The sequence below is a fragment of the Pteropus alecto genome, unplaced genomic scaffold, assembly GCF_000325575.1.
Source record: "Pteropus alecto unplaced genomic scaffold, ASM32557v1 scaffold21, whole genome shotgun sequence".
NCBI lineage: Eukaryota > Metazoa > Chordata > Mammalia > Chiroptera > Pteropodidae > Pteropus > Pteropus alecto.
Window position 1 is genome coordinate 5,298,711 of NW_006436282.1, and position 11,520 is coordinate 5,310,230.

General features: G+C 37.1%; 1 long non-coding RNA gene across 1 annotated transcript in view; it reads right to left on the reverse strand.

The window, feature by feature from the left end:
- Positions 1 to 1,345: 1,345 nt before the first annotated feature.
- Positions 1,346 to 11,520, reverse strand: part of LOC112479725 — a 17,675-nt gene continuing 7,500 nt past the window's right edge. Inside the window, exon 2 of the long non-coding RNA XR_003046312.1 lies at positions 1,346 to 1,879. This is a non-coding gene — a long non-coding RNA (uncharacterized LOC112479725). The remainder of the gene's footprint in view (positions 1,880 to 11,520) is intronic.

An 11,520-nucleotide genomic window follows, 5' to 3' on the forward strand; every position in this document is an offset into this window, starting at 1 on the left:
GTACACATTTACTGTCAACACACAGAAACATGCTGAAGAAATAGCAGGCTATGATAGTCTCCATTCTATCAAGATGGAGGTCAGAATTATTCCTTCTACACCATCTTGTGGGTCCTCACTGTCTCATGTATGACTGACTTTAAATTGGACTTTGGGGCTGGAATGGACGATGCCTGTAATGTTTTTGGAAAAAAATTATTAGGTAAATGCATCCTCGAAGATTCCAGCTGTACTTTATAGTATCCGCTGTTTAACTGTAAAAAAAGAAAAGCCCTTATTGCTTTTTTGAAATTACTGCAGATGCAACACATGTTTATTGTGGCAAAGTTTAAAAATACAGATAAGGAAAAAAGAACTGACAGTTTTCATTCAGAAGTAACCACTGTTGACACACTCTTCCACAGTCTTATCTATAATGATATGTGTATTCATCTTTTTAAAACAGTAAGTTATTTGTTTTAATCTTCAATAATACTGACTTCTTTGCTGAGCTCGCTGAAGTCCTAATGGAAGAACTGATGCTGTTCTGAGCTGATCTAAAGAGGGGGACAAAAATGCTTTAAGATTTTAAAAAGACATTTATTTTATACGTCTTATGAGGCTCTAAATCTTTTAAAGTATGACACCTTTGACAGCCAAACCCTGAGTAAATATAATACCTAGAAAATACATTATGCCTACTATTCTGCTCAGTATTAGGGTATGTAATCTTTTCCATGGATTCCAGCTTTATTGGAGATCACATGTATTGGTGGTCTCCAATACAATGTGAAGGGACTGAAACTGACTAGAACCAGCTTTAGGAGTTTAGGAATGGAGCATAAGAGACCTAGCTGAATGATGCCAGACCTAAAGCACTGATGTTGTCATTAGCCTCATTTTCTTTGCCCGCAGACTTCCTCCTGAACATACGTGTCACTTTTGCTTCCAAGAGCAGTCCTTCTCAGGAGCATTTCTTTAGCATTTTCCAGCTTACTCTTAAGATAATTCACAAATACTAAAACATCTATGAGGTCCTTAGGACTCTAGATAGAGTTGTGATTTTTAAACTGTAATGAATACTGTACTTCATCAAATCTAAGACACCATCTATGTAAGTTGTGTCATTCTTTTAAGTGGTGCTAAGAAAAAGATGCTGCCAATTAAACTATGACATGCCATTAATTTCAAATTTATCCATATTTCAGAGATATTAAAATGTGAAAAACTACCTTATAATAAATGAACTATAGCGTTAACATACACACATTGCATAGAGAATATTCAGTCACATACCATAAACAGATTTTTTTAGCACCCGCTACATATTAGGTTTATACAGAGAGTTTAAATTAGAATAGACATCTTTGGCTTTTAATTCATTTATTTATTTTTGGATTGAAATTAAAAAATGTTTACATTTTAGCATTCATACTTATATGGAGAATATTCCTTTTCCAGCCCTTTCTTTACAGTCTCAGAGTGGAGGCAGTGGCCCTCTGGGTGATCTTGAGCCTCTATCTCTTTGTAATGTGTCCTCAGACACAACATAATTTTCAGACTACTCTTTCTTCAGGAGGCATGACTGGGTACTTCCCTTCTGTCTTCAAGATTGCAGTTAGTCAATTCAGTTTTTAAAATTCATCAGGCTTGGAAAATGCAGATTTATTCCAATCTATGTTTATTATATCTTCTGCTTGACCAGTTTAGTCACCAGATTTTAAAGCTGAAGAAAGAGAAACTCAGGCCACTTCACTGATTTGCCTCTCAGCATTCACGTGGGTTTCTTCTTGTCTAGCGGAGTCTGTACAACACAAAGTTCAGTCTTCTTTAAGTGCTTTTAATTTTTCAGATCCAAAATATGTTCTTCGGATCCAAAATATATTCTCTTCCAAACCTACTGATAGAAAATAAATATTTCCATTATCTTTTTAACTATTGTGTCTAGTATCCAAATCTGGAGTCATGTAGTTTCCCCTTGGAAAGAAAAATACACATTCTCTATTCATCGACAAGAATAATCATCTAACTGGAATATAAATGTAGAACCACTACTCAGTCAAATGTGAATTTGCTCTGAGAGAGGGTAAGGAAACTTTTTATAGACTCCCATCTTTTCCCTTTTGAATTTTACCTGTATTCTCATTTCCTTGCTTTAAAATTGATGATCTTTTAAAGCACATGACCGAAACAGAAAGAAACATAAAAATGTTTCATATGTGAAATGTTGACGAAGTTTAAAGAAATCCCACTGAGCATATATAAAGAAATAGAGAAACCTGTGGTCTTCGGAGGCATGAGTTTACCCAGCTATGTATCGAATGGTGCCGGTCAGTATTTTGAACCCTCTCCAGGCTCCTCCCCATCTCTCCCATTATCCTGCCTCCTGGGGCCAAAACTAAACCTGTCATCTAGAAAATAAGTTATGAGGCTGGGCAAGGGTTGACATGTACCACTGAGGACAAACTTTTTCCTGAAAAGAAAAAAAAAAAGCCGCAATAGTCATGAGGAAGGTAGAACCCAGAAGACATTAATTAGCAATAGTCCCTTAGGGAATCATACAAGGGGCTTCTGAGAAGATGGTCAGAGATTGAGGGCTGAGAAAGAAAGGGGCAGAGTTGACAGGTAGGTATAGTCCTTAGTTGCATTTTGGAAATGGCTACATTTGGAAAAAGACATCTTTATTTTCCAAATACCAAAACATTTGCCACCAAGGCATCTAGGTTTTTGCCCCTCTAAATACTTCTGGTCTCAGAGTGGGGGACAAACAAGTCTAATTTTTAAAATCCCACTCATATTCTGAATCACTTTCTTACCAGTTATAATTGTAGCATCTTTCACTAAGTAGGTAACTGAGGTTTTTCTTCTTGATCTTGAAATATGATGATAGACCCAAGCCATATTATTTTAAATCATTGAGTTAATGTGTCTTCATCTAGAAATGTGACCTCTGCTTAAACGATTTCCCTTAAAAAATGTGGGACATTTAACCATTCTACTTTTATCTAATGTAGATAATTAAAATACATTTAAACAAGTGTATGTCTCTACTATAGACTGAATGTCTGTGATCCCCAAAACTTTTAAGTTGAAATCCTAACCCACAAAGTGGTGGTATGGAGAAGTAGTGCCTTTGGGTGGTGATTAGGTCATGAGGGTGGAACTCTCATGTATGGATTTAGTGCCTTATAAAAGGGAGCCCAGAAAGCTCTCTCGCCCCTTTTGCCATGTGAGGACACAGTGAGAAGATAGCCATGTATGAACCAGGAAGCAGATTTTTACCAGACAGCAAACCTGCCAGTACCTTGATCTTGGACTTCCCAATCTCTAGAACTGTGAGAGAGAAATGTGTGTTGTTTAAGCCACCCAGTCTGTGGTATTTTTGTTATTGCAGTCTGAACTAAGACAGTCTCCAGTGGATGATGGTATTTTCAAAGAAGAAATTTAGATGTGCTTTTTGTTTGTATTACCTAATAAAGGATATAACTAATTCAAAGTTGTTTTTAATCACAAATAAAAAATTAGATACAGGCAAATAACAGTGCAGCTGTAAAGTACTAATTCTTTTTATATTTCAATAATTCTTGGTAATATTAAATATAAGCAAAATCATTAAAGAAAATTTGAATTATATCATGGCTTCATTTCCTGTTTTCATTACTCACTAAAACTTGGTAAGTGTGGTGAATGAAATGTACTACATAATTACAATGTGCCAGAGATTCCTTTGGACACCACCTACATTAATTGCATGGCTATTTAAAATGAAATATGTGTGCCAGGTGGCTGATATAGACTGCTTAGATCAATAAACATCTTCCTCTATAGAATTATTCTGTTCTTTAGCTTATCAGTAAGAACATAACATTTATTGGGTGCTTACTTTCTTGGTAGTTATCTATGTGTCAGGCACTGTGCTAGCAGATTTAGAAGTATTATTTTATTTAAATCTTTTGAGAACCCCATGAGCTAGCTGTGATATTATCTCTATTTTACACACACAGTGCCATATGCTTAGCTGTGTGTTTTGTGTGCCTTCTGAGTACACAGTTTTAGGCCGGGTGCTTAAAGAACTCTGATAGTAATATGTAATCATTTTAGCATAATAAGAAATTACGTGAAGAGCCAATTTTATTTCCATTGATGGGTACACTGACGGTTTACTGCCACCAATGAGGTTGATGCTATTTAATAAATTTCCCTTGTCCTATACATAATTGCATTGACACATTATTATTCTATTTCCAAATTTTAAAACTTTTACAGAAAATTGTGTAGTGTGTGCACGTGTCTGTTGTATGTAAAGCATTCTCTCTAGAAATATAAGACCTGTTTGTTTTAGAGAAGCCCAGAGATGAAAATAAAAGCCACCCATTAGCACAGTTCCCACAGGGAACCACCATTAATACTTTGGCTTATATTCTCCCAGTTGTTTTTATCCATGCATATGTAAATCTGTATTTAAATTTAATTAGACACATACTTTATAGCATTTTTTCTGATTTTTTAAATTTGATAACATATGAAAACATTTTCTTATATCATTAAAGTTTCTTTCACCTACTCTTTGATATCGCTCCTAGCACTCTCTTTGGATATGTCTCCTTGTACATAATTCTAACCACACACAGAATTCCAGTGTACGGTTGTGTTCTGGTTATTGGACCAATTCCTTATTGTTGGACATTTAAGTAGGTAGAGAAAACTTTAAATATGAACACCTAAAGTCTTACTCATGCTGAAGATCTCAGACCTTTAATGATTAAATAATAATAATAATAATAATAATAATAATAATAATGTACCCAGTAAAAGCCTTGGACTAAATCTCTAGATCAGACTTTTAATCTAAAATTACTGCTGAAGGTGACCTCAGAGAAATTTAATTCGTTTTCCTATTTCTAGATAGGAATACCACATCGCTATCTCAGATATGTCTCTAGAATCTATTCATGAATTTAATGAAGGAAGAAGATTCCATAATCCAGGCCAATGTAGTTTTACAGAGATATGGTGTCAGGAGCACAACACTTGGAGGTAAACAGACCCTAGGACCAAGTACCAGATAAAGGACTCTGACTTTTGGCTTTATGACTCTCTCTCAGTTTCTATCAGGATCAATTGCAAGTTTTCTGTGAAGATTCCATGAGATAATGTGCACAGAATACCCAGCACAACATAGGTGCTGAACATATGCTAGTTCTTTCCATTTATCCTGTCTTTCTCAAATCTCTAACATTTCCTTGCATTCTTACTGCAATGAAAAAATACCCACACACCAATATTTATGGCACTAACTCTACCCGAAGACCATTACTAAGCCCTCTGAACTGCTTCTCAAACCCAATAAAACAAGATAATTCATTTGACTTTTCCTAGTGTCTACTTTCATAATTCGTTAAACATTCAGGGCCTCCTAAATTGTGGGATGCCAAATTAGACAGGATGTATTACCATTGGTCTGGCCAGTGATACATACGGTAGAAAATTCCAACATATGTTAGGTTGCTGCCACTATAGCAAGAACTTGCTTAAGAAATTATGATGTTATTAACTCAAGTTCCATTTATAGGCATGACAAGGACAACTGCTTTTCTGTGTTGAACTCATGTCTTGATACTGATTCTTCATCTTTCTTAGAAGCAATTCCTTCGTCGTTTCAAGTAGGTTTCATTAACTTGGATCCGTTTTCCAATGTCAGACAGCTGTATTTGGTTTTAATCATATGGTCTTGTCATCCACACACATACTGTAGTCTATTTTTAAGTCACTGATTAAATTTAGAGGCAAATGAGTTAATGCACACCCCCACAGATCAACAAGATACAATTGCACGCCTATGTAGTAGAGTACAGATGTGTCATAGAAAGAAAGGCTACCTCTTTTATAAGCAGTTTTCTTTCAATATGAGTCTAGTAGCACTGAAATTTCCTTCAGCCTTACATGTTTTGAGTACATTTTAGTATGTCATCTGTGTGGCTTATGGGTTTGTAGGCTTTGGCTCTGAAAGCTATAATTACCAATGTTTGAAAGACATCTGTGAGGGTGAGGATATGGAGAAGATAAGCCAAAAGCAAGATATATAATTACCACACCCCATCTTCCTATCAGGAACTCTGGATGTTTAAAGCAAATTAGGACCTTCAGACAAGCCCTTCTCCTATCAGGGTACATCATCAGGTTGTCCTGTATGTAGGTAATCAATCTCTCAGGCAGGAAGTGTCTTCTCTCTCACAGTTAGCTCATAAGTCCTTCAAAGACTAAGGATGGAAAAGATCCATGCTTCTCTATTACCAAGTGATCATATCCCTAACTCTCTTGCTACAAAGGCATTTTCATAGTGAAGAGAAAACACTGGGCCTGGAGTCAGAAGATCTGATACCCAGTTCTGAATCTCTCATGTGATAACTCTGCCCCTAGTCAATGTTGCAGGCTTCAGTTTCCCCACCTGTAAAATGAAGTACTATATGTGTTCTAACTACTTCACAGAATTGTTGCATGCAGGAAGTTTATAGATATGAAAATGCTTTAAACATACTATGAAATGTCTATAAAACTCAAGATAGAGAAGAGAAAAAATGTAGTAGAGTCATACCATTTTGTTGGAATTTTGAATATTTGTTTCTGTTTTTATCTATGGCTAAATATTTAACATGTTTTCAATATTTATGATTGTGTTAAATGTATAGCTACACCTTGAGTAGCTATGACTTGGAAGTGTTGAGAGAAATAACAATATTCTTTGTCATTGATAATTAACAAAGGAATCAATCCATTCAAAGGTAAATTTATCTTAAACCTGACTTACAGTACTTGTGTTCTCCCAGATTTTCTCACGTTTTCTTTAAAGAAAACCCCTTAAGAGTTTTCTAAGAAAAAATAAAGTGAGATTCACCCTTGAGTAAAGAAAGCAAGCAGATAAAGCTTCCTTCCTCAATAACAAGTTTCAGTGCCTTGATTATTTTTTTTATTAAGTGACGCTTGTATAAATACCTTGTTGAGTAATGGTGTTGTGGCAAAACTGAAGTTTATTTAGGACACTCCTCCACCCAAGGTGAACAATGAAAGCAGGTATGTAAACCAAGTCCCCTTTGGCTCATCCACTCAACCTGGTCAGTAGCACAAGACATGAAAATCAGTGTGAGGCATCATGGCTGGAGGTGAGAAGAAATTGGAAGGGCAGGAGAAGTCTCTCTGAAAGAATGAAGAAAGTGCGAAGGGTGGTAGGGAAACTAATAACTGAAAATGGATTCTGACTATGATATCAGTACATCAAGTTAATGCAAATTAAAGTGGCATGAGATTTGTTTAAAAACCTTTCCACATACAGTATAATAATAACCATCTTATTTTAAATGTATCCAGGAAGGACTGTGTTTGCTCATGTGATCAGGTTTCCGCACTTCCCACACCTGGGGAAGTATCAGCTAATATTGATTTAGCACTAATTTATACCTGATGGTCAGGGCCAACTAGAATAGAGGAAAACTGGTACAAATTAGTGGGGCTCTGTGGTTCCAGAAAGTGGTCTGGGGCCCGACTATTGTATATCAATACAAATCACTCTTTCTGGGAGTGAATAGAAAAAGTATTTTAAACTGAATCTACTCTTAGCAGCTCTGCTGCTGGTGTGCAAAAGATCTCCTTTAAGAATGTTAGGAATGGGTAAGATCAAGTTACATTCTTAGATTTTATTATGTTTAGTTTATTAATCTGGAAGCTAAGCAAACTAGAAGCAGAACGGGCTTTAAAATATCTGACTCGTTATCTTATAAATAATAACTGTTAGCTGGTTGGTTCCATTTACCTTTTTCTCAATGAAATTTTCTCAAAGAAGCATCTACAAACTAGTATTATCTTTAAATAATATTGTAGATTATTTGGAACCGTAGAATTAGATACCAATGCTTTGAAAATGGCTCTCTTTAAGGTAATTTCAATGAGTTGATGTCAGTTATCAACATTTCTTTCTATTTGTTTAAAAGTTGAGAAAATACTTTGGGCCTGCAATTACATTTGGTTACCATTTATTCATTTTTAATCCATTGTTTCTCAAGTTCGCCTGATTCTAAAGATCACCTGGAGAACTTGTTAAAAATTATAGTCCTAGGCCTCCACTGTCAAACCTACAGAATGAGACTCTCCAGGGAAGGGGACTGAAGTCTATAATTTTGCCAAGGGCCTCCAGTGTGCCTGATGATCTACATGTTTGGAAAACATGGTGCTGTATCCTTGTCAGATTCCTCATGATGTCAGAGCTTTTCAAACCCCCATGTTCCCTTCTGACTACTCGTCTCCTCAGTGACGGCAGGCGGTTTTCCATTCCATCCCACTTGTTCCACTGTTAAGGAATAACGCACATTGCCATCAACCATTGTGACCTTCAGCAGAAATGAGTCTCTGCAGTAGTGGCAGTGGACAACATCTGTAGCCTCCGGTAGGGAGGTGAGGGAGTAAAGGGAAGGAGGTGTGGTTCAAAAAAGTCTTTCAAGACATTCTGACCCTCCCTTTGAAAACCAGTAGTAAATAACTTAGCTACATCCTGAAGCAGCCACACTCAACCTCCCTTTGCTCTACAAAGACTTTTCCTTTACCTTCATTCTCTTATCTTGCCCCCTTCCTGGAATGGAGAGGGAACACCGTCCCTTTTTCTCAAACCTGTGCTCTCAACCAAATCCACTCCTGCCTCATGGAAGCTGAATCTATTAATCCTCCTCCCTATTTAAACCTTGTTTCTTCAATATTTTTCTCCTTTGGCTTACAGGCATTATCAATAGATGTTTCTTCTCTATTCTTTTTAAACTAAACCAACACATACTTTCTTGGACTCTACTCAACCCCAAGACCCCACTTTACTTCATACCTTATTTTTACTGTCAGATTTCTCAAAAAGAGTATTCTACATTGGTTTCATCTACCTTCTCACCTTCCCCATCACCCTAACTATAATCTGGCTTCCACAGAGCCACATTTTACAGACACTATTGGCTTGAAGATTACCAGTGATGAGATCCAATGACTTTTGCTTAGCCCTTAACCTTCTTGCTCTTTCAACAGCATTCAGCATTGCTGATCACTTCATCCTTTTAAAAACTTCATCAATCATTTAATTATATAAACAGAAACCAATAAATGGAAACAAGGGGGATTTTACGACTACAGGAAACTCAACCACAGAAAATGTAATAAGGCTGTACCAGAACTGGAATCAGGAACTAGGAAGCTATCAGTGACTGATAAAGTTTTAACAGATAATTGAGCATCTGTTATACTGTAGGCACTGGCAAGGTGTTAAGTGATCTATAAGTGAACAGAAGATTCTTCCTTGCCCTTAGAGACCACAGTACAGTGGGGAAGGCTTAAACAAGCAAGTAAACAAGTGCATGTGTACAACTTTTAATGAGCACTACAGATGAAACAAACTGGCTAAATGATAGATTACAGGTTATCAGTAATGGGTGAGGACTCAGAAAGGATACTCTGAAGTCAGGACACTTAAGCTGAGACCTGAAGAATGTGACGAAGCCACTCAGAGAAACTGAGGAGTGGGGACGTGGAAGGTGTGTTTATGCTGAGGACACACTTGCGTGAAGGCTCTGCAGTGGTCTCTCAGGGGAAGTGAAGATTCCACTGTGGCTGGAACTTAAAGGGTGAGAGAGGAGCATAAAGCAAGATTAGGTAGAAAAGGGGGCAGAAGCCAGAGTAGGCCAGGCCTTTTAAGCTATTTTAAGGAATTTGGATTTCATTGCAAAGAAACTGGAAGACAATGAACAGATTTAAGTAGGAAACAATGTGGTCCTATATAGTTCCCTTTATCCTGATTAGCAGGAAAGAGATTAAGGAAGGCAAGAGTAGCAGCTAGAAGACCAATTGGTAGCAATAGCCCAGATAAGAGATAATGGTAGTTTGGATTAATATAGTAGCACAGGAGATGGAGAGAAGTGGGTAGATTAGACATCTACATCAGGGAAAAAAGACAGGATGATGGGTTGGAGTTGGAGAGTGAAAGAGAATGAGAAATCAGTAACATCACTCAGGTTGTCTTGTTTAGAATATAACTGGGGATGGTGATACCATTTACTGAAGTGGGAAAAAATAAAGATAGGATTTCTTTTTTATTAGGAAAAGCAAGAGTTTAAGAGGGAAAAGCGGGAAATTAAGAGCTTAGCTCTGTTTTAGAAACATTAATTTCAGATATTCGTGGAGACTTGCCATGCCAAATAGGCAACCAGATATCTGAATACAAAACTTGGAAGAAATGTCTGGACTGGAGAGATTGATTTGGTAGTTGCCAGCATTTTATGTATTTAAAGCCTTGAGAATGGCTGAAATTACCAAGAAGGTGAGTTTATAATGAAGAAAGCAGAGAACAAAGCCCAATTTTTAGAGGGAGCTAGAGGAGAAAAATCCCTTGAAAGACACTGAACACCACTGGTTAGGGAAGTAGAAGGCAGACCAGACCATTGCAGTGTCCTAGACTCCAATGGAAGAGATTCTTTTCAAGAAGTTGAGCCTGACTAACTATGTTGAAGTTGGGGTAAGATGAGGTCCAAGCAATAGTCACTGGGTCTGGCTGTTAACAGTGATTAGCAGTTCTCAGTGGTATGGAGGGTGGAGGCCTGATTGGAATAGATTGAATAGGAAGTCAACTCTATCAAGAAGTGTTGCTGTGACAGGATCAGAGAATTAGAACTGCAGATGGAAATAAATAGCATAAGAATTTTTGTTTTGCTTTTTAAAAATGTTCATATATGTTGGGAATAATCAAGAATTTGATGATGAACAAGATGGATGGAAAAACTAAGGAAATGAAGTCCCTGAGAAAGTAAGAGAGGAAGAAATTTAAATTACAAGTAGAGGAAATGGCTTTTAATGGGAGAGAAGAAAATGTATCACTTGCACTGGAAAGAAAAGAGAAAGGCATCCAAATGCCAAAAGATTTGTAGATTTGATGGCAGAAATATACTGGCGTTGTATCAGGAGTAGGTAGGTAGGCATGGGGATGGTTTAGAGGACCGAAGAAAAAAGATATAAAACAGTCACCATGGGAAAATAAACAGCCTCTCCCTCTCCCTCTTTTTCTCTTTCTCTCATCACCTGTTCTCATTTCTATTTTCTGCAAGTCACTTTATTCTTTTTCTCTCAGAAGGCAGATTTCCTATGCTTCTCTGTGCCTGGAATAGAAGATGGCCACCCCATGCACAAGTTCCTGTGTTCACCTAGTTCACGCCCTCAATAGAAAAATATCGTATTTTTTAATTCCAAATTCCCAGGGGAGAAATTTAATGGGTTAGTTTAGGTCAGTTGTCGAATTCATGTCAAACCAACCATGGTCAGAGGAACAGGTCATTTGTACAAACACAGCTGTCAGGTCCAAGTCCTCTATGTGATGGGGGAGGATTAGCCCTTAGAGAAGGGGGACACCAGTTGCCAGGTACCCCACAAAGCGTCTACCAAACTAATCTTCTGAGATGCCAAGCTATTTTATTAAGGAAGGCTTCCCTTTGGCCTTCTTTTCTATTTGTTTTAACTCTTTCTTTC